The sequence below is a fragment of the Pezoporus flaviventris genome, unplaced genomic scaffold (assembly GCF_033815535.1).
Source record: "Pezoporus flaviventris isolate CSIRO_AGI_PZ_B2104156 unplaced genomic scaffold, CSIRO_AGI_Pfla_v1 ptg000023l, whole genome shotgun sequence".
In the NCBI taxonomy this organism is placed as follows: domain Eukaryota; kingdom Metazoa; phylum Chordata; class Aves; order Psittaciformes; family Psittacidae; genus Pezoporus; species Pezoporus flaviventris.
In genome coordinates this window covers 4,502,029-4,527,168 of record NW_026892571.1, presented here as the reverse complement: position 1 = coordinate 4,527,168, position 25,140 = coordinate 4,502,029, and the positions used below count along the sequence as shown (strand labels likewise).

At 46.8% G+C, this 25,140-nt stretch overlaps 1 long non-coding RNA gene across 1 annotated transcript in view; it reads left to right on the top strand.

Annotated features, from left to right (window-relative positions):
* Window positions 1-24,376, top strand: part of LOC133270881 (uncharacterized) — a 150,581-nt gene extending 126,205 nt beyond the window's left edge. Inside the window, exon 7 of the long non-coding RNA XR_009743950.1 lies at window positions 24,079-24,376. This is a non-coding gene — a long non-coding RNA (uncharacterized LOC133270881). The remainder of the gene's footprint in view (window positions 1-24,078) is intronic.
* Window positions 24,377-25,140: the final 764 nt, after the last annotated feature.

Below are 25,140 nucleotides of genomic sequence, written 5' to 3'. Positions count from 1 at the left end.
TAGCTGATACAGTCCCTGCGTCTGTACACGCTTCGTCTTGTAGGACAGTCCCGATCTCTCCATTACGGGTAGGGTCATGGCCTTCACCCACTGTTTTCCTTTCATGGCACAGATGACACGCTGTGGTTGTTACTTACATCCTAATTGAGTGCCTTGGGCTGCAGAGGTATCCTCTGACATGCTTTTGAGGCTGCAGAGTGGCTGGATGCTCAAGCTTTTTTTGCATCGGATAAAGTGTGTCCGATTCCGTGTGCTAATCATCGTCACCTAGGGCAGGTTTATCAGTGTGGGAATGTGGAATTCAGCCTGTGTGTCTTAAAGCATTATATATCATATAAGATACATAAATCAGACATACTAAATGGTGCATTGCTCTGCTGAGCTCCTGTGTATGGGTTTCAAGACAGTAACACGTAGCTCTGGCTCATGGAGATGGCTTGCCACGTCTCACCTTTCCCCTGGCTGCTCAGAGCACCACTGGGGCTGCTGGGGAGGAAGACGGGAGTGAAGTGACTCTGGTCTCTGAAAAGATGAAGCTCCTGTCTGGAGAAATGGGTTTTTATATATTCAGATTTTCCAAATTCCTGTAAATACTTTGAATAATAATTCTTTACAGTATTTTTCCTTTCCTGAATGACTGTTTCTGAATGGAGGCCAGCTAGTTGAATGGTACTGTGTTAGGTTTCTGTACGTACATACTTTGAAATCGCATGTTACTAAACAAAACTACATCTTCAGAAGACATTCCTGAGCTTTGTAAACTTGTTCATGAAGTCTTGTTTCAGTCAGTTTGATACTCTTTTAATATTACAGACAGAAAATGAAATCGAACACCGCTTTGGTTCCAAAGTGATTTCTTGCTGTTACAAAAAACTGTAGGTAAAATTGCATTTGAATTTTCCCTCCAGATAGTTTTCTTGGGTAGATATAAAGAAGGGCCCTAGAAATTACCTCTTTTTTCAGACCCCTCTCCAATGTTAGCAGGTTCGTGTTTTCTTGGACTGTTTTGGGAGTTTCTGTTCCAGGCTCCTTCCCTCAGCACAGCCGCCCCATGTCCTGGTGCAGTGCTCTGGGAGGACAGGCAGGCTGTCAGAGCTCCGGAGCCCTGTTCTTTCCCCTACGGCGACTGGAATCCCAGGTTGTTTGGGTTGGAAGGGACCTTAGAGCTCATCCACTTCCAACCCCTGCCATGGACAGCGACACCTTCCACTGGAGCAGCTTGCTCCAAGCCCTGTGTCCAACCTGGCCTTGAACACTGCCAGGGATGGGGCAGCCACAGCTTTTTCCTCTTTTGTGGAGGCTGAAGCCCCTCAAAAGCCTACCCTGCTCCATCATGCTAACCAGAGTGCGGTTTACTGGCAAAAGTCCCTAAAATGAAGCAAGCAGCATCAAATGTCCTGTGACAACTGTCAGGCCATTAAATTATAGAATAAAAGATCCCAGCCTATTTACATACCCTGTTAGCTCCTGTATGATTACTGGAGTATGAAATGATACTCAGGTGCTGGAAAGGAGCCATGGCGTATTTAACTCACCCCTCCCGCTGCTGCGCGCATTGCTGCTGGCAGGTAACTGAATCCAGTAATCACTAGCAGGGAGAAAAGGAGAAAAAGGAGAGGCATGTCTGCTGTTCTCTCTCCAAAATGATGACAATTCAGCACAAGAAGGGAGGGGAAAGAAAGATTTGGAAACTGGAGGGATTTGAAACTCCCAGTTTGGGGCATGGTCCCCTTTTTTCTGCAAGACACCTCTGGAAGGAGAGGGGATCTGGCACCTGCAGCGCAGGGGCATGGAGCTGTACGTGCTTTAGGGTCACTTTATCTGAAGATAGCTTATCTACTCCTGTGGCTTAGCCTTTGCCCTCAAACACTTGCAGCTGCATGACTTTGATGCTATCTAAGTTGATACCAGTGAAGGAAAGGTGGTTGAGTCCCTGGAGCTTGGTTTTGTGATCTGGGTTTGTGTCTGTGTATAAAAGAAGGAGTTAAACTATGATTCTTGCTTTGCATCTATCCACTACGAAAAACAACTAGCTTTGGGATAGTTGAAACTTGCCTGGCATTAATGAAGGCCAAGAAGTCATGCCGGAGCATCACTGATAATGAACCAGAGCTCCCCAGTTTTGTGTTTCACCCTGAAGGCTTCCTAGAGCTGATCCCAAGGAGCTGAACCCAGCCAGCAACTGCAGCACAAATCTCTGAGCTGAAATCCAGCACTGACAGCAAAGGAAAGCCTGATGGGTGGCACAGAAAATCACTGCATTGGAGGAGGACTCCTCTCAGGAGTGTGCTGGTACTGACATGGACCTGGCTTCTGGGATTACTTACATGGGATGGGGGCTTTGGCCGAGACTCTCGTGAAAGACAGGACTACACATTGCTGCTGGTGCCGAGGCCACTCCTGTCCTCTCTGTGTCTCGTGGGAGGGAGTTTCCTTTTCTTGAGTGGTACCAAGGTGCAGTAGCCAGGAGGGAAGTTGCACTCACCTTGCCTTCGGCTGGGGCAGGCTGGTGTGTGCTGTGGAACACGGCAGCATCCCGGCGCTGCATCCGCCGGAGTCCCAGCGTTACTGTGTGTGTCTTTTCAGAACTTGGGTTTGTCAAATGATCTGTGTGACAGCAGAGGGCAGCTTGAGGAGGCTGGGGAAAGGGCTTCAGGGGGGAACATTTGGCTGCGGTCCAGCAGGTTCTTGTCTGCTCCAGCAGAGGTCGGGAAAGCTGGAGCTCTCAGCAGCTCCCCAGGAGGGCACATCCCTGCAGGGGCTGAGTTGTGCCTCAGCCCCTTCCTGCCCTGCCCTGTCTTAGGCCTTTTCTTACTGGTAAGCAGCCACAGTGCTTGGAGTGACAAGGTGGGGACAGCTCTTAACCGTGATGGGGAGTGTTGGGGAGCACAAAAAATTTACTGTCCTGTTCTTCATTCTCCAGTGTGGTCACAGATGTATGCATGTGCCCATACACTGCAATGAAATGAGCCCCACACGTTCTTTCCCCCGAACCTACTGCAGGCGGACTCCAACCATGGTAGTAAATTGCACACAGACACATGACACAGATATATGGTTGGGGTAGGATTTTTCCACTCTGTGCATTTAATTGGACTCACCAGTGTCGCCCCAGTTTCTGCAGATTACAGAGTCCACACTCTCAATCATTTCTATTGCTCCCATAAGGAGAGAATTTTGCTTGCTTGCTTTCTCATGTGCTTGCACCTGCTGTGTTTTATTGTCCTCTTGAACCCTTCCCACAGCACGGGAGTGTTCTCACACACTGGTGTGCAGAGCCAGGAGAGAAGGGGTGTTTGGTGCCTGGCATGGGAAGGAGCAGGAGGAAGAGGAGGGGAGGCAGTGATCTGTAGCGTTGTGTGTGTACTGGTGCCCTTCTGGTAATCCAACCCTAGAAATGTGGCTTCAATTTTTCCTTTGGAATATCTAATGGGACGTATGTACATACTGTGTTCCTCTTTTGTCAAGCCCCTGAATGGTTCTCCCCTGCTCTAACAGCTGTAAGAATGAGGTCTTTTGACAGGGGTATTTGACACTTAGTTTGCAAATGGGATTCGTATTTCAAAGCAAGAAGGAAGCGGGCTGGGGCTTGGTGACCACACCAGCTTTGTCAGATTCTTTTTGTTCTGTCTGCTTTGCCATCCAGTTGGAAAATCATTTTACTAGCCCAATTTTGATGCTGTCCTTTCTAGTGAGCCTACAAAGATGTGCAAACAACTGAAGAATTCCTTTGGGTGCTCCCCTGATGGCTGCAGCAAGGACAGACTGCTCTTTATGTGTCAATGCTTTTACCTAAGGGAGTTATGGGATCTTGGCTGGGTTTGATGGCCATTGGAGCCATAACATCCCATGTTCCTGCTTCTCTGCACTGACTTTGAATCCTTGCAGACCACCTCCAGAGGTCCTTGTTTGAGCTTTAGGCTTATCCTCCCTTGTGTGCTTCCTCAAAAGACTTCAACGCATTCTGCAAATGTAACTGATGCTCATCCATCTCAACATGTGATAACACAGTAAGTTTTGCTTAACTGCTTTTCATTCAAGATGATAGGAGCTGTAGCCTAAAAAGGAGCTCCACACTTAGGCTCAATGCTCATATTTCTTCCATTTTAGTAACAGGTTGCACTTCTTCCCACTTCTTAACGTGTGCTTGGTCCTTCCCTCTTCACTTACTGCTTTTCAGTGAAACTGAAGGCTTAAAAACAGTAAAGCTCATTCTGTTCACCTCGATGCTTCCTGGGTTTGGAAATAGGAAGAAACTGTAGAATAGAAATGGGTTTTGGGAATTGTCATGCACCTTCAGTCACTCGTCCCAACTTCTCAGTGGGGTTTCTTACTCTTTTAGACACTCTAGAAACTGTTCCTCACAAGCCTAGTTTTCCGATGGTTATTTTCAGCATCCCATTGCTGCAGATCTTGGCTTGATATGGCAATGTATTCCCACATACAGCAGAGCGTGGTTTGGCATTTGCTGGATGTGTGTGCACCCTGGACTGGTGTGAGGGACCTAAAGTGACTTGCCCTGGACAAGCAGAGCTTTGTAGGTTGAATTTTGACCTCTGATGCTATTGTGAGGTGGGATCCATGTTCAAGAGGGTGAGTAGGGGCAGAGGATGGGGAACGTCCATTTCTCAGTTATGTGGAGAGGAAGGCAATTAGTGATGAACAGATGAAATGTGTAATGGGGCAGGCTGGCAAGAAGGGGAGTCCAGATCCAAGACCTACAGGCAGACCCAACCCTGCCCTCATGAGGCACTATGCTGGTGGTGTGGAAGTACGAACTACAGCTGAATGTGCTTCTGGAGCATTGCTCAGATCTTCCTGGGATCCAGAATTGAACAGCCTCAGAGTTTCCCTGGGCTTTGGTTCTGTGCCCCATTAGGATTCATGACTTGTGCTTCGTCCTGCCAGCATTTCTTGGTGGCAAGGGGTTTCATTAACACTATGAATGTCCGTCTTGTCACTTGGAGGTCTCCAGCCTTGGCTTCTCTTGTTATGGCTGCTGCAGGCCACACATCAGAGCTGCTGTTTTCTGTGCTGGAAGTCTATTGCAGCATCACTTAAGCCAGGCTGTGACTGAAAATAGCTCAGCTACTGTTGTGGCTTGGAAAAGGTTAGATTGAGGATAGACAGTATGAAAGCAGGAGCTGAACCCTGCACTGGAGAGATGAAATCTGTGTGATTGTGACTGTAGAGTTGTAAACCTGTCTTCCCTTTACAGGTGTAGCTTTCCCCCAAATGATTGCAGTGACATAAAAAGAAGGGAATCCAGCTTTGCTGGAGTGTCTGTATAATCCCTTGCTACATTTTCCTGCTTAACTTAGCAGCATCTTTGCCTCCAGCTTCTCCCGGGTATGTATTTAGATAGAAATCCCTCAGTCCCAGTCTCATGCAGCCTTTACTGCTGCTGCTGACTTCAGTGTTGTTCCTGTAGCTCATCCCAAACCTAGTCAAATATTTCCAGAGGAGGGTTTAATTATACAGCATTCTTCCCATGTTTTATGACATTAGCTAAGAGTGAGTTCCCATCCAAGAACTGAAGAGCCCACATTTGTTTGATTATCCACTGTAATGTTTGTTTTTCTTCCCATCAGACAGAAATGGGCTTGTCACAGCACTTGTCACTCTAGGGGCAGGGAGGTGTGGGTGAGAGGAGCATGTTAGCACATCCCTCCTCGGATGACTTGAAGCAGTGTTAGTAATCCCATGCACAACCCTGAAGACCTTCCTGGAACCTCTCTCTAAGGCCCAGTTTCCTTCGAAGTATCCAATATTCCATCAGTGGGGAAGGAAAATGATGTCTGCAGAGGTGCTAATTGCTCATGTTTATCAAAAGCCCAAGAGCCTGTGAGAAGGTGGGGGAGCATTTACAGCTTGGAAACTTCTCCTTGCCCAGCCGCTGTGGAGAACTCGGCCAAGGTGATTTATGTCCCATTCACCAGTGAATGCTTCACACGGGGCTGGGCTTTGCTTTTAAGCAGTTGAATGTTTAGTATAGGAATGATTAGAAGTGACTAGACCAGTATGTGACTTGGAGGCTGTAATAATGAGCAAAACATGCAAATAGCTGTTTAGAAATGACAAAAGCTGCAGTACATTAATGCGCCACAGCTTGGCTCTAGAAGAGTTAGAAGGCAGAGAGCAGCCTACATAGGTGAAGGAGGTTAGCAGGGAGTACTGATCTGTATGAAGCTGGCATCTCAGTACTTGTACTGCTGCAGGGTATGAGAGAAGGATTATCCGTGATCAGCTTTATTGGGGGAAGTCAGTGGCAGAGGGCTGGTAGTTGTGGCATTCATCATCCAGGTGTGGCACAACCAGAGTCCTGCCACGCTAGCTGCTGACCAATTCCATTTAAAGGTGAGAACAGCTTTGAATTTAGTTACAAAAGGAAAAGGAATGCAGAAATAAAAGCAGAATTTATAAAACTTTAATCTCCAGGTTCTAAAGCATTTGGCTGAGGGAGCTCCTGTAGGACTAACCTCTTGGTTGAAGATACAGTTTTGGACACAACTGCTAAACTCTCCTCTAACTACTGCTGGCTTAAAAGCATTCCCTGTGCAAATACACAGCAGGAGGAAGTCAGTGACTTCTTGCTGCAGGAAAGGTCAGGAAAACTCTTGGCTTTATGAAAATGCTTGGCCCTTGGATGCTGCTGCCAGAGGCACAAAGCAAAAACACATTTGCAGGTCACTCAGACAAGAAAAATATTAATAGGTCTTTTTACTACATGTAAGTACCCAAGTCATCTTACTGTCAAAAAAAAAATAGTACTTCAGTTGTTTTAATTCGGGTGAAATCTAGAATCCCAGCCTGGTTTGGGTTGGAAGGGACCTTGAAGCTCATCCAGTTCCAACCCCCTGCCACAGGCAGGGACACCTTCCACTAGAGCATCTTGCTCCAAGGCCCATCTAACCTGGCCTTGAACACTGCCGTGAAATATTGAAGGTCTTTTTGTTGATCAGTTTATCATCTCTCCAAATGGGTGCGAGGAGTGTTGGGCTGAAAAGGAGATGGTCTCACTTGGTGCTGCTGAACCAGCCAGCAGGCTAACAGACTGGTGACTGGGGTGCTCAGGTTTGGGTAGTGGGGATCTACTGTAGGAAGAGGTCGGGGTTGCCCCATGCTGGACTCAAAAGGCTCTGGCGTGTTCCAGGTGGTGGCACCTCTGGATAGTTAAGAAAGGCAATAACCACTGGAGAGGCAGAGAAGGAGGGAAAAGGAGAGTGCCTACTTTAACAGGCAGTGAATTAAACTAATTTCCCCCAAAACGAGCCTATTTCACCCATGACAGTAGAAAAGCGATCGCCCTGGCCTTATCTAAACTGCAGTTGAGGTGGTGGCAGCCATACAGCCACTTGGTATGCACGGGCACAAGGTCCCCCCGCTTTGTTTTCTGCATGACCAACATGTTATAAAAAGATCAAGCATCCAAGGGCTCATTCCAGAATTTACTCTAAAAAGATCATCATGTTTGACTCTGGTGTTGGAGAGCACAGGCTAATTCAGAGCCCTACAGCTTTCCTGGGTGTCTTAGGAAAACCACCTCTCTCTTCCTGCTCCATGTGATTCCTTTTTAGCGTTCTAGAAAATAGCACTAGTAGGTGAAAGGGCCCCAAAGGATTTAAGCAGGAGTTTTCCAATGTTTTCTGGTGGCCTCCAAGGGGGGATTTGTGTTAGTCAGCAAATTACTAGGTTTGTGACTCCAAATACCATAGTTGTGTTCTGGCACTGTCACCCTCTTTCCCTCTAATGACAGTGGAATTGATTGTGAGCTCCTTTAGTTGCAGAAGCAAGTGCAGACCTTTCTGAATCATTGGGGTGGGACAGAAAGTACTTGTTTCTGAAGGAAGATGTAGGCTGAGTGATGGATAAATCAAGTTTTCAAGCATAAAAGACACCCCAGCTTTATGTTAAACTACAAATTAAGGCTTAAATCAAGAGCAGTTGGCTCAGCAGCTTCACTCAAGGGAGATGTGTCTTTTCCAGCCAGTGTGCAAAGCAGAACTGTCCTGCCATGTGGAACGTGCTTCTTCTGAAATCTGTGCTACTCAGAGAGGCTGCATCTTCCTCCACTCTGCCAGGAAATCAGGTACTGGTTGTGTTTAATTCAATTCTGAAACCCCAGTCCTGTTCTGTTGCTCATGTGCTTCTCTAAAAGATAAACCAGTGGGAAGCACAGTGTGGTATTAGCAACTTCTACCACGGCTCCTCTTGGATGCCTTGGTGCTTCCTCTGTGGAGGTACATCATGCATGTGCCTCACCTTTCCTGAGTATGTGTGTGTTTTAACCTTGTCTTCATCTCTTTTGAATGTAAAGTTGTAGAGACTCTTCCTTGGGTTAGCTGGAGTAATTCCTCCATTTAGCCTTGTGCAGAATCCTTCTCCTTCCCCTGATTCCCAGGGCTGCAGTGTGGTTTCTTTCAGGAGGTAAAAGCTGACTGAATTGACGAATGTCAGAGCATCAGACAGACTTGTGAGATGTCACACAAAGGGCCAAGCGTGGTTTGACACCAGCTGGGGCCAAGTGTGGGACCCTGCACCCTCTGTTCCTTGTGTGCTCTCTGCAATTGCTGTTGGGCAGCAGCTCCTGCCCTGAGGGTGGCTCTGTCAGTCTGGCCAAGGGAAAGCAGTGGCTGGCTGTGAGCAGAGGTTTCATCAAAACTGAGAGACATTAATACTGGTGATGCTCAGAATCAGATTCCAGTGTTCTCATAGTAAGAAGGATTTCCCTGGGGATCAGCTGTGCTGAACACCCATCTGACATCTCACAGGGAGGCACCAGGTGAAGTGAGATGTCCTTTGATCCAAAGCTGAGTTCTCCCTTGGTATAAATGGAGAAGACTCCCAGAACTGAGAGATGGAAAATACCTGTTGGATATCTTACCCACCCCGTGGCAGCAAAGGACTTTTCCTAAAGTATCCTCCTAGGAATATTAATGAGTCTGGTTATAATACAATTCCAGGAGTGGGGCTACACTGTTTTCCTTGGGGAAGCTGTTCTGACTCTACTGGCTTTTGCTCTTGGGTCACTTTCCGTGCCTCAGAGCATTTCCTGTCACTTTTATTAAGGAGGTTTTGCTTTAGTGCTATGATGCTTTTCTGCTTTTCCCTGATTCACACATCCTAGGGCCCCTGGGGATCTGGGGCCTTTGAGTTTGGCCTCTTCCTAACGTTGTTGACTCCGTTGCTGCATGTTTCATTTATTCCTCAGGAGAAAAACCTACTCTGTGTGTGCAGCTAAGGCAAAACATCTCCTGAATTCCCTGTGGAGCAGTTGGGAAAAGGCTTCGGTGCGTGACTTCAGAGCAGCTCTGGCTCATGCTGGTGCTCAGTCTTGAGCTCCTGCAGGGACCAACATGTCCTGCAGGAAAGTGCTACTGCTCTGGAGGGTCTCTCTTTCAGCCAGACTTTTCTCCCTTTCCCTGGCATGTGAGCACAGGGATTACTACATGGATACCTCATCTCAGGCAAAGCAGCCAATGCCCTCGTGCTGCCTTGTACTGAGATCTGCAATGCTTGAGGAACAGGGCTTGCAGGGCATTTTGGACTTCCTCCGTTCCTGACTACGCTGTGTTGAAGTAAGCTCAGTGTCAGGGTAGGTGCAGACCTATGTGCTCAAGCATCTACTTCCCAGCCAGCCATGCACGTCAGCGCTGGGGATGATGTGCATAGAGCAGAGCCCAAGTGCAGAAGTAGAGTTAGGTCCAACTCCAGAGTGCCGTGCCAATGGACCACAGAGGCTCTGGCCATAAGTACAACACTGCTGGCAGGACAACAGCAGTGAGACAAACAATCCCCAAGCAGTAAATATGGGCAAAGCTCTTGATATAATGGAAAAGTACAGATGCATCTGTATTAGAGTGTAAGACCTCTCTACAAGAGCTATTTCTCTAACCCCCACATTTCCTGTTAGCGTGGCTTTCCTAGAAATGGATGCTGCATCCTCATGGAAGGACTCACGTGGGGCCTCTGGCTGGGCTGCCTTTCCCTCGCCTGTTTGGATGCCCCTTTATTCCTGGAACTCCAGCAGCAGGAAAATAGCACTTTACAGAGCCCTCACTCAATTCTGTGGTTGAAAAGGCCTGTAAAGTGAGCTATGGAAGAGAGGGTATAGAGACACTAATTTCAGTCTGCATTTAATACATGGGGTCAGGTGGGATCCAGCTTTGCAGAACCATCTTCTGTGTGTTACTCAGTGGCTTTTTGTGTATCAGGATTTGGCAGTTGAATATTTTTAGTTTCTTTCAACTGGATTTTTTATGTGAATGAAAGCTACAGATCTGCAGGAGCACTCTGGTTTTGAAAATGAGCCACCATTTCAAAGTATCTTCAGCCTTTTTGCTCTTCTCCAGATGACCTTTGAACCATTTGGCTGATTCTAGCCAAGCTGGGGAAAGGAGTGGAAGTCATGGAGATAACTTCCAGGTTCATCAGAACAGGTCCCAGCTGGTGGTTGGACACCAGGGAGCCTGAAAGGAGCAGAGGAGGCAAGAAAACGAGCGTGGTCATAACTGCTGCTGGTGGCCTGGTGCGGTGGTGGCCTTTAGTGTCTTTACCTGGGTTACATCCCTTCCCCACTATCCTTCCTTCTCAGTTTCCTTCTCAGTGTTGGAATAGGGGAAAAGTTCTTCTGGACAGAGACATTCATCCTTGTGAGGGTGCCGAGGCGCTGGCACAGGGTGCCCAGAGAAGCTGTGGCTGCCCCATCCCTGGCAGTGTTCAAGGCCAGGTTGGACACGGGCTAGGAGCAAGCTGCTCGAGTGAAAGGTGGCCCTGCCCGTGGCAGGGGTTGGAGCTGGATGAACTTTAAGGTCTCTTCTAACTGTAATCAGTCTGGGATTCTATGACTGCTTTTAGTGCAGGGTTGCAGCAGCCAGCTTCACATGCTTCTGATTTCAGATGACTACTACAGTGAGTAGCAGTTGTACAGACCACTGTCCTGATCCCTTCTCCTACAGCAGGGATTTTCTGGTTTGTCTTCTCTTTTCCTTTTCACTACTGATACTTCCAAAAGATGCTTCCCCGGACTTGCTGTAATCACTGAAAATGACGGATCTGTCCTTGTCAGGATTTCTTTCCCAGCTCCTTTCTGAACACCTCTCTCTGTTCTGCTGGTAACACTCGTCTGAGTGCGACTTGTCTTACATTTTGGCAGACGTTGGGAATTTCAGCAGCAATAAATTTAAATGGATAGAATTAGGAAAGAAGACAGCTTTTTGGAACAGAGAGCAAGGCTTTTTTTGGTGGGCTTTTTTTCTGTATTTTCTAGATATATCATCTATGAGCTCTCAACTGGGACTGCTTTTGCATAGAACAAAGTATCATGTGCTTAAATATCTATAGACTGCACGTGAAGTGAAAGTAGATTTCTGCTCTAGTCATATTTCTCAGTTGCCTGTCCCTGAAAGGAGCTCTCAAGATCAAACTTTGCCTTGTCATTGTTTTATTTCCCTGGGCTTTTGTTTGTGATGACCACAATATTTAGCATTTTGTTTGCAATAGACACTTGGAATGTGCATGAAATGGCCATTTCTTGCTTTGGGCTGAGAACCAGACATGGGTTGTGGGTACCACCAGCATGGAGCCGCTGTTTCGGGGTTATGCTGTCTGTGCTATCCATGTCCCAGTGCTCGCTCTCCCCAGCCAGGGTGCATGCAACACGTCACCTTCCTTCAGCTGATCCTTCTTCACAGGGAAGCCCAACATGTCCCTGCGCACTCAGCGAGAAAAATGCCATGGGCAGCTTCCTAATCCCCCAGCAAGGCTGGAGGCAGCACCTACTGCATCACATAGCTCCTGCCACGGCTCCCTCCAGGTTCTGGCCTCATCCAGCCTACGATGATGTCGCCAGCTGAGGGTCGGCTCTTGCTCCCTGGGGAGCCCCTTCCCTGCTCCAGCAGATCCTACCAGGAGGAGTATTTTCCAGATGTGCAGCCTGAGCTGGTCCCCCTTTTGCTCCTAGCTGTGCCCAGTTGCTTTGAGTATGGTTTTCACCTAAGACGCATTTAAGCAAAAGTATTAGAGCCTGGTAGGACCAAAGGAAATACTTCACTGGTTCTGAAAAGATTTAATGGCTGAAAGAGATTAAAAAAACACCCCAAAACCCAACCCTTGGGAGGAAATGCTGTCCATACAGACTTGGAAGCACTTGGAGATTGGCTCTTCTTCCCATATGGAAACTCCACTCATCTGGCTCCTAAATCCAGTGAGAAAGCAGAAACTGTGTCTGCACTGCAGTGTTCCGGTGCCTCTCCTGGGCTTTGTGCTTGCTTTTCATTCTGTGTCCAACTGGATCTTCCCAGTGTGAACCAGTACAAATACACTGATGTCATCTGAGCTAAGCAGGTTTACGCCAGGGCTCTTACAGCTGTACGGGGCTGTCAGTGGTCCTTTCCTGCCTACAGGAGGTAGATGCTGCCTGGAAAGACCCAGGTGGTCTCTTGAGACCAACAAAGAGTCACATGGATAAGACAAGGGATGAGGGGCACAAGTTATTCCTGGGGAGATTCCAACTGGACACGAGAGGAAAATTCTTCACACTGAGAACAATCAGCCATTGGAATAATCTCCCCAGGAAAGTGGTGGATTCCCCAGTGTTGGACACGTTTAAGATTGGGCTGTATAAGGTGCTGGGACATGCTGTCTAGGTTGTGTTTTGCCTAGAAAGGTTGGGCCGGATGATCCTTGAGGTCCCTTCCAACCTGGGGTTCTGTGATTCCATGATTCTGTGAACCTAATGTAGCGCTCCTGTTGTCATGTCATGCTTGTCACAGTACTGTTCTAGTGTGTTCCAGGGGTGCAGCCCAGTTGTTGGCATCTTCACGTGAAGTTTGCACGATGTGTTATTTTCCCTGGGCTGTAGTGTACCACGTGCTGTGCCTGGGGTGGGTTGTGCTGGTGGTGGTCAAGGAGATGGACTAGGATGTAGGTTCCTGCCCCAGTGTGTCTGTCTTTGTCCACTGGTTCCCATTCTGTTTGCCTTAAAAAGGAAATACAAACATCACCTGCTGTGATGGTTTGTACATTCAATCCTGGCCTTGTTAGGGATGGGGGTACCTATTTCTTTGGGATTAGGGGTGAAACGTGATCATTTTGTGTTCTTGACTGGGAAATCTGGCCCGTTTCACCCTTCCAGCAGAGGATTGTAGTGTGGCAGTGGTGACACTGGAAATTGGTGGGCAGAAGTGCTGTGAGGATGAAGCTGACCCTGCACTGAGTGCAGGGTAGCAAGTGGAGGTCCTGTTTGCCGTGAGTGCCAGAAGGTTGGGTTGAGAAGTACCCAGCTTCTTGCCCCTCAAGGAAGCGTTTTGCTTTGAGCTTGTTTTCCTCCTGAGTGCTCTTTAATCACATCAGCATATTTAATTGAGCATTAGCCTAAGCATGGTATTTATCTATTTCTTTATCTGAGGATACAGAATCTGTAATGTTATGAGAAGAAAAGGGTTTGTTTGGCTTTTTGGTAGGAATCCACATAACAATTACCTTCTGAAGAAGAGCAAAACGTGTGCTGGAATGGGAGGAAAGAGCAGGGAGGCTGTGATGCAATACCCAGGAGCTCCACTCCGGGTGCAGAGCCTGCATCTGCAAACAGCAGCAGTGAAATCAACCCAGCAGCTCTCTGTGATATGTGAAGTGCAATTATGAGGTGAAATATGAAGCTGGTATCTTAATATCTTAACGATCCTGAATTTATTTTCAAAGTTAAGCTGTGCAGAATGAATCATTTATCAGTTGGCCATATGGAAAGGCACTTATCTAAACCCCCTTCCTAGTCCCAGGTGTGCTGCTCTGGCAAGAACAAATCACACACAGCATTTGGAAGGGAACTTAAATTCCAGATGCTCAATTTGAAAAGATGCATTTGCAAAAATAAAAGAAGGCCAAATTCTGCAATATGTTATTTTTCTGCAGCTTCAGTGAAGTTAATGAGGTTCCAGGGGGGTAACTGACACAAAATACAACTCAAGGGATCCCCGGTTTTACTGTATTACTCCAGTTTCGTGCCAGCATTGATTTCTGAGCAGCTAGTGTGTCATGGGGAAGAGAACTCGACCAAAAGTGTCTACTGCCTCAGGTCTTTCTTTATGTCCTATTTATAAATGTCTGCAGGGAGACAGCAGTGAGAAGGAAGTGTCTGTATTGGTACTGTTGCTGAGGGAGGCAAGGGTGTCCTGTCCACCTTTGAGCTGACATCAGCGTGCAGCTTCTGGAGGTCCCTGACATGAGCTGGATGTAGTTACTTTCAACTGGCTGTGATATCATCAAGCCTTGCTGGTAAGAATTGCTCTCCTCAGGAAAGCCAGGAGTGCCACATCAAGAGGTCACATCTGTCTTCAGCTCTTCGTTGTCTTGTTACAGAAAATAGAAATCACAGAGATGAGTTAAATAAAGTCTGATGAAAAAAATCTTGAAAATCACTTTATATCAAGAAGTTGTTTAGAATTCATTTCTTTCACCAGGAACTTTGCAGTTTTGGTGGAGGCTGAAGCTGTCCCTGTGCACAAACCCACTGCAGTATTGTCTTCCACTGAACATTCTGTTCTGTAGTGGTTTTATCAGAAAACTCGGGTGAAATTGAGTGTTTCCAAAGTGCGATCCCTGAGCAGCATTTGGAAGGAGCAGAGAAGAGCCTGGTGAGATGCTGCAGCTGAGCTGCAGGGTGGACTCCAGCTGTGGAGGGAGTATTTACTCACAGATGCTGAGCAGAGCTCCCAAATTGACTGCATGGTGACTGCTGTCAGTCAGAGCCCAGGGGAAATCTCAGATCTTGGCAGCAGAAAGAATCACAAAATCCCAGACGGGTTTGGGCTGGAAGGGACCTTAAATCTCATCCAGTTCCAGCCCCTGCCATGGGCAGGGACACCTTCCACTAGAGCAGCTTGCTCCAAGCCCCTGGCCTTGAACACTGCCAGGGATGGGGCAGCCACAGCTTCTCTGGGCACCCTGTGCCAGCGCCTCAGCACCCTCACAGGGAAGAGCTTCTGCCTAAGAGCTCATCCCAGTCTCCCCTCTGGCAGGTTAAAGCCATTTCCCTTCGCCTGTCCCTACAGGCCCTTGTCCAAAGCCCCTCTCCAGGTTTCTTGTTGGCCTGTTTAGATATTGGGTTTGAGGTAGGTAATCAGTGAGGAAGCAGTGGTTGTGTCTGCAGGTGATGTGATGCAGCAGAAGCACATCACTAGATAAAGACAGTTGATGTTCGGGCCCCTAAACCTTCACTAAGTGTCTTTGGGAGTTAATGTTAGGCTAGGACCATTCCAGCTTTATTCCAGCCAAGCATGTTGCTGGCACTGGTGTGGTTTCTTGTAGCCTGCTCTGGCCTGGAGCACATTTGATGCACATCTGCAGCAGGGCTTCCACCTTCATTGTCGTTGAAACCCCATGGCAGCACAGTTAAGCTCAAGTGCAGGAAGTGGGAATGGTGAAAAGACTTGCTTCAAAGCTGTCCTGTTCTCTGGCCTGACGTACTGTGATTGCTCCCAGTGCAGTAGGGCCAGTCCTTGAGTTTCTCATAGAGGAATTTATAGATGCAAATCAAGAGATGCAGGTTTTTCCTCTCACTTGGATGCTGAGGTGCTGGGTGACTTTGGGGCACTTCAAGAACTCGGAGCCTTTCTAACTTCCCTGTTGCAAAGCTTTTGCTTTCACCATTGCTCTTGAAGAAAGACAGTTACATGGAGTCAGGTCCAGAGGGTTTGAAGCCCTTTTGATTTATGCAGTTCTGTTTTCAAACAGAAAAAAAAAGTCAGTTCTTACCTTTGTTGAAAGAGTTTGAATTTAAAATACCCAAACTAGTGCATATGAGCATACAGTGATTTCCAGTCAAGGCTCATGGCTGTTTAGATGTGGAGAGAGCACTGCCAGTTGGTGCCAGCAGCTGTAAATGAGATGTACTGGAGACAAACCACCTTGGTCCCCATCAGAAACTATGCACCGACCCAGTCTGCACTTTGCTGTTTGATTTTCTTCATCCCTGTGTCAGTGTGATCCCCTCTTAGCCAAGCAGGGGACTGTAGTTCAAAAGGAATGAGCAAATTGCTGCAGAAAAGCTGAAGAGTAACTTGTATCTTGAGATGCTCTGAAACATCTCATAGAATAGTTTGGGTTGGTTTGGTTCAGGTGATGGAGTTGTCTCCAGGAGCCAAATAATAAGCTGAGTGATTCAGAGAAGCCTGATGGGCTACGTATCCTAGTAGCACCAAAATCCAGTGGAAATTGAATGTCTGATTCTTTAAGTCATTTGGAAATCCCATGCCTGCTCTATTTATGGGACTGCACCATGCTTACAGAGGCACCAGGCAGGCTCTCCATGAGTCCCTCCCACCCGGAGTTCTCTAGCAGTATTCATGCAGGATATAAGCTGAAGAACAAGCTTTGCTGCTCTTAGAATCACAGACTCATTTGGATTGGAAAGGACTTTAAAGTTCATGTAATTCCAGCCCCCTTCCACAGGCAGGGAAAGACCACCTTCCACTAGACCAGGTTGCTCCGAGCCCCGTCCAACTGTTGGTAGGGCTTACTAGTTTTTTGGCCCTATGCAAAGCTGATTTTGGTTTAAACTCCAGCTGGTTTATCTGTGTGGTGATGGGGATGTGGAGGCTCTGCTGCAGGAGGTGGACATGGCCAGCATGTGGTAGAGGTAACGCTGGGAGGCCTGAGAATGATCTCCTTTGCAGCAATGAGACATGGGTATCAGCAGAAGTATAGCTTAAGGAGGAGATTTAGCTGGGTTATAGTTAGATCTTCTCTACCACGGCAGTAGGAGTGGAATGGAGATCCCTCCGTGCCCCACAGGCCAAGGACTGCTGCATTTCATGGCCATGTCTCATACCCGGATGATGCTGGTTGCTCTTGGTCTTTCACTTGCATTTCAAGTTTCCTTTCCTTGATTCTGAGCTAGCTTAAAACCCCTCCACTTTGCTCTTTGTTTGGCTTTTTTGTTTCTTACACATAGTGTAGCCTGGAGACGGCGAGTGACTGATTCCCAAAGAAAAATACCTCTCCTGCCCAGGCCCATAATTTATAGAATGGCTTTTCTGACCAGTTGTGTTTTCCATTTCATATATTTTCTGGTTTTCACATCTCCTCCTGCAAAGCGGAAATGCAGCGCTCCTCGGAGCTGCGATGGGGGAACGCTGCTGAGAGCTCCATTTAAAGGTCAGGGGCCTGGGGGACGGGGCATTCCTTTGCTTTCTGCTTTAAACCAGGCTGAAGACAAAGGTGAGGAAAGGAAGGAGAGGTAAATGCTGTAAGATCATAAACAGCACTGCGTGCACCATCGCAGCCTGTGTCTCACGCTGTCCATCACCACTGTGGGCTCATTAATGCTCACTCTAAAAGGTTCTGAGCCACCATTGTCAGTTCTTGTATATAAAACCAGATGAAATCAGCCTCACCGTTCCCCTGCAGAAGCCAGCAGTGGGGCAGGTGGCCAGCTGACAGCCCATGGCAAGGGCTCCTGGGGCACACTTGGCTGTGTGAAGACAGGCTGAGAAAGCTGAGGCTGGAGAAGAGAAGCTGCATGGAGACCTCAGAGCAGCTTCCAGTGTCTGAAGGGGCCTACAAGGATGATGGAGAGGGACTCTTCAGCAGGTACTTTAGCAATAGGACAAGGGGTGATGGGTTCAAATTGAAACAGGGGTAGTTCAGGTTAGATCTAAGGAAGAAGCTCTTCCCTGTGAGGGTGCTGAGGCGCTGGCACAGGGTGCCCAGAGAAGCTGTGGCTGCCCCATCCCTGGCAGTGTTCAAGGCCAGGTTGGACACAGGGGCTTGGAGCAAACTGCTCTAGCTAAGGTGTCCCTGCCTGTGGCAGGGGTTGGAACTGGATGAGCTTTAAGGTCCCTTCCCACACAAACCAGTCTGGGATTCTATGATTCTAAGAGTATTTAAACAAAATATGTTATTTATATGATCTAATCTTTTATCAGTAGAAAAATGCCAAAAAGAAGTGGCTATAGCTAGTGCCAGAGGTTTCTCCTGACTTCAGACATCATTAGATCATGTCCATAGTATAGGGACAAATATGAATATGAAAAAGTGGGGGTTCAGGGTGGGGGTGAGGGAAGCTTTTGCACAGAATACAGACCAAGGGGCTGGAGCTCAGTCTCTCAGGCACGGGGCATCCAGTTACATCCATGGTGGAATAGTCACACATTTCTAATAATTTTACAGCAACACCGAGTGTTAAAATGAGTCCTCTCAGTCAGTAATAGTGTTTTGTTCTCTTTAAAGCCTTGTGCTGTCTCTCATGACACTAGAATGAGGGACAAGCCTATTGGTGAGACCCCAGTGCCCGAGGGAGCCTTCGGTCCTGTCTCAGCCTCACTGGTCCCAGCTGCTGGCTGCTGCAGCCGCCCTGCTGCTGATAAGCTCTGTAGGGTCACTGCAGTGGAAATCCCATGGGCTTGATAAAAAACACAGACCCTAAACCATGAGAAAACTGCTGTTAGCAATGTTAGGACCAAGTATCCAGTACGGAATGCCTCTGAATGTAGTAGGCAGCACCCACCTCCAGCTGCCTGCTGATGGCCATGGTCATCTTTTCAGGCTCAACAGGAAGATGCCTTTGGTGAGGCGGAATGAACTGTTGTCTGCCTGCTCTCTTGAGTTACCTGTTTTCCAAAGTGCTTGTGTGAGCAGGGATTTCCTCTGTCGCTTTGACTGGCCCTTGTTCTGTGTTTCACAGCACATGTGGTTGTCTTCCAGCCCATCAACCTGGAACGTGGTATGAGGGGATCCTTTGTGAGTGAGGGGGTCACATCATTCCATCGGCTGGAACTGTAATGCTGAAGCTGCTTAATTTTCTGTACTGCTTTTACTTTATTTGTTTGGAGCCTAATTTTATCTTGACCAACATGATCTCTTCTTTTATTTTGACTGATGCTGTGGTTCCCTTCCCCATGTCCTATGGGAGCATCAGTGCTCCCTGACTCGCCCTCTCCAAAGTTTCCTCTGGAAGGGCACTTACGCCCGTCTAATGTGCTCTCAGTCTGTGATTCTTCTTCACAATGCCTCAGCAGCTGAATGGATGTATGCTTGGGGGATTTTCCTGTTCTCTCAGTTTTCTCTGTCTCCTTTCATTTTTTTTTTTCCTCTTAGAAGAAAAATACTTCTGGTATTGACTTAATTGAAAAAGGAAACTGCAGCCTATTGATTTAGTAGGAGTCAGAAGCCCAGATGAAGCAAACTTCTTTTCTGCTGTGAATTTGTCACTAAGACTGTGCTGTATTCTTTTTAAATTTAATTTATGAAATATCATTGAAATTTGGAAGGGTTTTGCAGTGACTGGAACTCAGCAAGAAGTAGAAGTTTATGGCCCCTAACAAGAACAAACAGGACCAGAAAATCCTTCATGTTCTCCCAGCTAACCATAGAAACAGCCATTTTTTTTCCTCTTCTAAATAATCTCAAGGAAAAGTTAGAGAAACATAAATTAGAAGGACTGCCACTGATTTATTTTCCTGAATAAAAAGGACATTCAGTAGCAGGTCATTTGTTTTTGTTTTCTTTCAAAGAGTAAATGGAAACATATTCTTACCTCACTTTTCTCACAAGTACAGTAGATTTCCTAAGCTTGTGTCAAGGTTTTATTGCCAGGAAAAAGTGGTTGGCTATTCAGCATTTGTAATGAGGGCATCATCAGACATGGAATACAGCTGTCAAGGCTGGTACCTTCATTTTCTAGGCATGGGGCTGATGTACTTAATGTTCTTTGAGTGGCACTTCACCACACCATTAACTATGACCCGTTTTGCACCAGAAACCTTCCTTTGCAGGTAGTTTTTGGTGAAGGTGTATTTCTGAATAAGAAGGTGCCAAGACTTGATGCATATGCTGAGAAACCATGTTGGGTTTTCAGAGAATAGGGAGTTGTATTTAAACACAAGCACTGAATGAGCTGGGCTGTAGCAGACAGGGCCGGGGGGATGCTGAGCTTGGTTTTGTGGTCTGTGGTAGTATTGGCTCTTTCAAAGGAAATAGATGTCAGGAGGGTTTTCTGAGTAGTAACAGAAGCACTGAGCATTCACCCTCTGACAAATGACAAAGTCCGTATGATCAAGTGCGTTACAAATAGGACTGGAAACTCCTGAGTTCGCCTTCTGGCTCCATCCTTGACTTTCTTCTGTGACCTTAAGCAAATCATTTGAACTTCTGTGAGCCAGATTCATTGCTCCTGTAATTCTATTTGATATAGTAAATGAGGAAGTGTATGGCCCTATATATCTTAATTTTCCTATCTGTAAACGTGGGTGAATGCTTTTGGTATGTAATTATTACCCAGGGGTTCTGAGATGTTTCAGATCTGTACAGCCCTTTGATGTTAGCAAGCCTATTTGTTGATACATGGAATATCTGTGTGGTAAGAAGTCTTAGAAAAGTTTGAAGCTTTCATCCAAGAGTGGGTGGAAAAACACTGTATGTATATTATATATTTAATCTTGGTTTCAGCTTTCTTTTAAGTGTAAGAATTTGCCTATAATCTTTTGTCCAGCAATTACATGTGTTCTGCTGAAAGACCAAACAACTTCTAGAACTTTGCCATGTTAAAAACCCCCAAAGGTTGGCTTCAACATTGAAAAGCCCTTAAGAAAGTTGGTTCGACTGCAGTACCCCGGTTACCTACCCAGCTGTTAGCAACAGCGATAAGGGTCATGTCCATGATGCTCTCTGAACACACTAAGTACAAGCTCATTTTAATTATTCTCAGCTCTCTCCCAGTCGGGAGGTAGTTGGTGTTGATTTGGAGCTGCAAACATCTTGCTATCGTATAATTTGGCTGCCCATGTTTGGTTGGGCATCCCTGGGGCAGTAGGACAGCTCTTTTGTTGTTTAATCTTGTGAACACAGGAGTTGCATGGTGGGCACTCTTGGATGCCCTCCACATTCATGGCTGTTGGTGGCTCCTGTGGCATTGGGAAACTGAAACAAGGGGTTGTCAGAGCATGAAACCTCTGGGACTGTATGTATCCCATGCAGGCCATTTCCTTATGGAACATCTAACACACATGGTATATTGAGTTATCATAACTTACATTTGTGGAAGAAAGCACCATTGGAAAGCTGTTGAGAAATGTCCCGAAGCCCATTGTTCACAAAGAACACTTCTGGAAAGGTGTTGTTATTAAAAGGCCGGTATTTACAGTAAATGGGCCTGGCAGCTCTGGGTAGATGTGACTACTTAAAGCTTGTGGCATTCAGCCTCCTTGCTAGGCATCTGTAGAGCATGGCCCAGATGCTCTTTCCAGTGCTAATGGCTGGTGCAAAGCAGGTGACTTGCTGGAGTGGTTTAGGAGCTCTACACGGTCTCATGAGGCTTTGGTTCTCTCCCAAGCTTCCCAACTAATACATTGCATGAGAAGTCACTTTTTCTTTTCTCTCTGGTTTGCGTGGGGGCTGCAGTATCTCAGTGTGCAGTTGCAGGCTTTGATCTCCGTTAAGCAATGTAGACAAAGGAGGAAGAATACCCCACAGTGCTGCAGTTGGCTGTAGTGTTGCTGCAGCAATGGAGGTCTGGTTGGAACGCAGGTTTTCAGGGGCTTGGAGCACATGGTCGTGTTGCTGTGAGATGCAGAAGCCATGGTGATGGAAAAGACACCTACTGGGTCATTCATTCTGTTGGCTCTCGACAGAATTATTGCTGGTGCCACGCTCACACCAGAGCCCTGATCCTGTCGAGTTTTGAGTAACTCCAGCCCTGGTGCTTCACCATCTTTTACTTGGGAGAAACCAATTCAGTGTCTAGTAGACCTGCTGGGTAGGAAACTCGGACTCAGTTGAGTCCTGTAACTGCTGTGTGTAATTCCTTGAACCCCTGAAACAGTTCCACCTCTCTCTTGGGTGGCTGTGCGACTGAAACCACTCGAACTTGCTAAGCCAAGCTCTTTAGTCCCCGTTTTGGCCCAGCTCTTTTGTTGTTTAATCTTGTGAATGTGTCCCCTTAGGCCCAGAGATCCCCTCCATAGCTGTCAGGAGAGATCAGTCAGAAAAATACAGCAGGGACCTGGTCTTCCTTTACACTAAGCCCTTTCTTATACTTGACTGACTGTGTAAAGGGTCCTTAAAAATGACCATATTGTGCTGTATCTCTAATACCAATTTATAAAGGGAGTATTTTCACACAGTATAGTAAGCACCATTGCATTAAAAATACACCTTAAATCCCTGCTTCCTGGATTCACGTGTTTATCAACACATGATACTCCTATTCTTCACTGCTGTAAAGGGAAGTTTTAAAGAGAAGGTGGAAAACTAAAGTGGCATCTTGAAAGCTCGAGGGTCCATTAACACAAATCATAACAAAAATGTTGGGGTTTACTCTTTTTTCTTTTCTCTTGAAGCTGGCAGCAGTTACTGGGTTTGCCATGTTGGGGCACCAGCCACCAAGCTCTGTCCTCCCCACTGATGCCACCACAGGGGCTTCCTGTGGTCATCTGGAGATGACACACAGCCAATATATTTGTGATATATACTGGGTAACATGAGTAAAACGTTACTGAACTCCAGTTGGAACCCAAAAGATTAATAAAGGAGCAAGTTACTGGTGGACATGCAGGATAACAAACCATATGTATTTGTCTCTTGTTGGTCAGAAGTTCATCTTCATCTCTATGTAGGGCCTTGAGAAGAGTGTGAGTCCAATCCAGGGGGTTGGAACTGGATGAGCCCCTTCCAACCCAAACCAGTCTGGGATTCTGTGAATGTGAGCGTTTCCTAATGGCAGCTTTTATAAAGCTTTTACAGTACCATTTATGATTTTAGGTCTAATACAGTCAGGTTTAATTAGGCAGAAAGCAGGGCATGGCTTTTAAATGCTGCACCGGACCTGAGGTTTGCAGAGCTTCAGTCTTTTGCCTTTCCAGAGGCTCTCTGGGAATACCTGAAAATGATTTCATGTCCCAAGGTACCCATTTTCCTTCTCAGCCTGGGTTCATACTGGACCTGGACTGTCATTCCTGTGTACATTGGTGATACATTGTCTGGTGCTGGCCCAGCCCACTGCCTGCTAGGGGCTCGAGGCACCCCTGCAGCTTTCAGTAATTGCTGTATGTGTTATCCCACACCCTCCCACCAGAAAGGCTTGTGAAGAGCAATGCTGCCTACAAAAAAAGTTGGCTTTTAGGATGCTCACTAAGAGCTGAATTGTATGTGAGTTCCCCATCCCATCAGAGCCCAAAAGCAAAGCAGCAAAGTGTGGAGAACACTGAATCTACCAGGGACATGTTGTATCTCTGTTTTGCATATTTGGAATCACTTTCTCATTAATAGTACCTTTAGTGAGCCTTAAAATTAACCAATAAAGCGATCCTACAGTCAAATTAGAAGTAGCCTAATTGCAGATTGCCCCCATTGGACACAAGAGGAAAATTTTTCACACTGAGAACAATCAACCATTGGAACCATCTCCCCAGGGAGCTGGTGGATTCCCCACCACGGGACACTTTCAGGTTTGAGCTGGACTGAGTGCTGGGGAAGTTTGGACCAGATGATCCTTGAGGTCCTTTCCAACCTGTGATGCTGTGATTCAGTGAATCCACCTCTGTGCAGAAGGACTTTACAAAGACCTTTGCACCGCTGAATCCCCAATGAAAGTTTGAGGAGCCAGGTTCTGATGTCCAGCAAAGGGCAGGAAAACTGCAGCAGTAACTTCAGCAGGATGGGGGTGTTGCCTGCACCAGGTCTCAAGTTAGCACTTTACCTTCTGAGCCTTAAGAACAGTAAGTCACCTGCTAGGCCTTGAGAGTTAAAAGCAGGGATCTGTGAGCACGCTGAACCCTCAGCAGGGCTGGTGAGAGCAGCAGGAAGGCAGCAGGAGCATGCTGGGGGAGCTGGGCAGGCAGATGGCTGAACCCTGCACCCCAGCGCGCACGTGAGCACGTGCGGAATGACGACTCGGTGATTTTAGTCCAAAACTATGTGCACTTGGAAGCAATGTCATTTTCTGTCATGGATCTTTTATCTGAGAGTTGGCACATTGCGCTGCGCATAGAAATGAAGAAGATGACTTGGGGCTCTCTTCTGTCGTCACTTCCATGGTGTGTAACTCAATATTTTGTTTATTTATGGGAAAATTCTTTTCTGCAGCTCCACAAAGTTTGTGCGAGAGCAAAGGAAGCATGAGGAAGGAGAGGGCCAGGCCTCTCCACCCCAAAGTGAGAGCACTGCAAAAACAAAACCTGGCACCCAGGCTGCGGCTGACTGAAAGCATCTTTCATTTGTGCATTAAAGCCAACGAATCCCTGGCCTCATCTCTCCCAGCTTACCCTCGGCATCAGCCGGCGTGCCAGAAAAGTATGGGCCATAGGAAAATAAACTGTGTATGTATGAATAACTCTGATCTACCAGAAGCTAATACCAATTAAAACGTCTCACTTGTATCTGATGATTGCAACACATCTCTTCCCTGTCCCCTGTTGGCTTTAAGCGGTCCCTTGTGAAAACAAGAGAAGTCTGTGTGATTGAGTGGGTACAAGAGATAAAACCATCACTTTTGCACTCCATTTGTACACCAAAATGCAGCTGAGAATCATTCCAAGCTCTGTGACTGCAATGTTTCAGTGGTGTTTGGATTATCTTGCTATAACGTGTCCTTTCCCTTGTGCAGCTGAGAGCGTGTCTCTGTCAGGTACATTCCTTTCACAAGGATGAGTTCCACATTGCATTGAATGTTTTAGGGCAGAAAAGTGTAGGTAAGGGTGCCAAATTATTCCAGGTGGTTAGATTGGATTTCTAGGCACAAGGCTGGGCTGGTTAATGGTCTCTGAGTGTCACTGTGCCAGACTAGTAATGACAGAGGCACTCTGCAATTCCTGCCTTCTTTCTGTCATTGCTTACAATGTTTGAGAATTCAGATATAACCTTAGGGGGATAAAATGCTTTGGCTTAGGAGAAAGGCTGATACGGACAAGTCACAAAATCTTAAACTGAGAAAGAAACATTGACTTTACAAAGAAAGAAAAATCTTTATTGAAGGACACTTCCTAGAACTTGCTTCTCTGAAAGAAGCTGTGGGGATTTAATGGGCTTGAAACCATCAAGAAAATCAGGACATGGCCAGAACAAGGACAGAAGAGTCCCTAATGTCAGTCTCACGCTACTGCTTTTGCTTGTGGAGGACTGTCACAAACCATCAGCCATCAGAAAAGC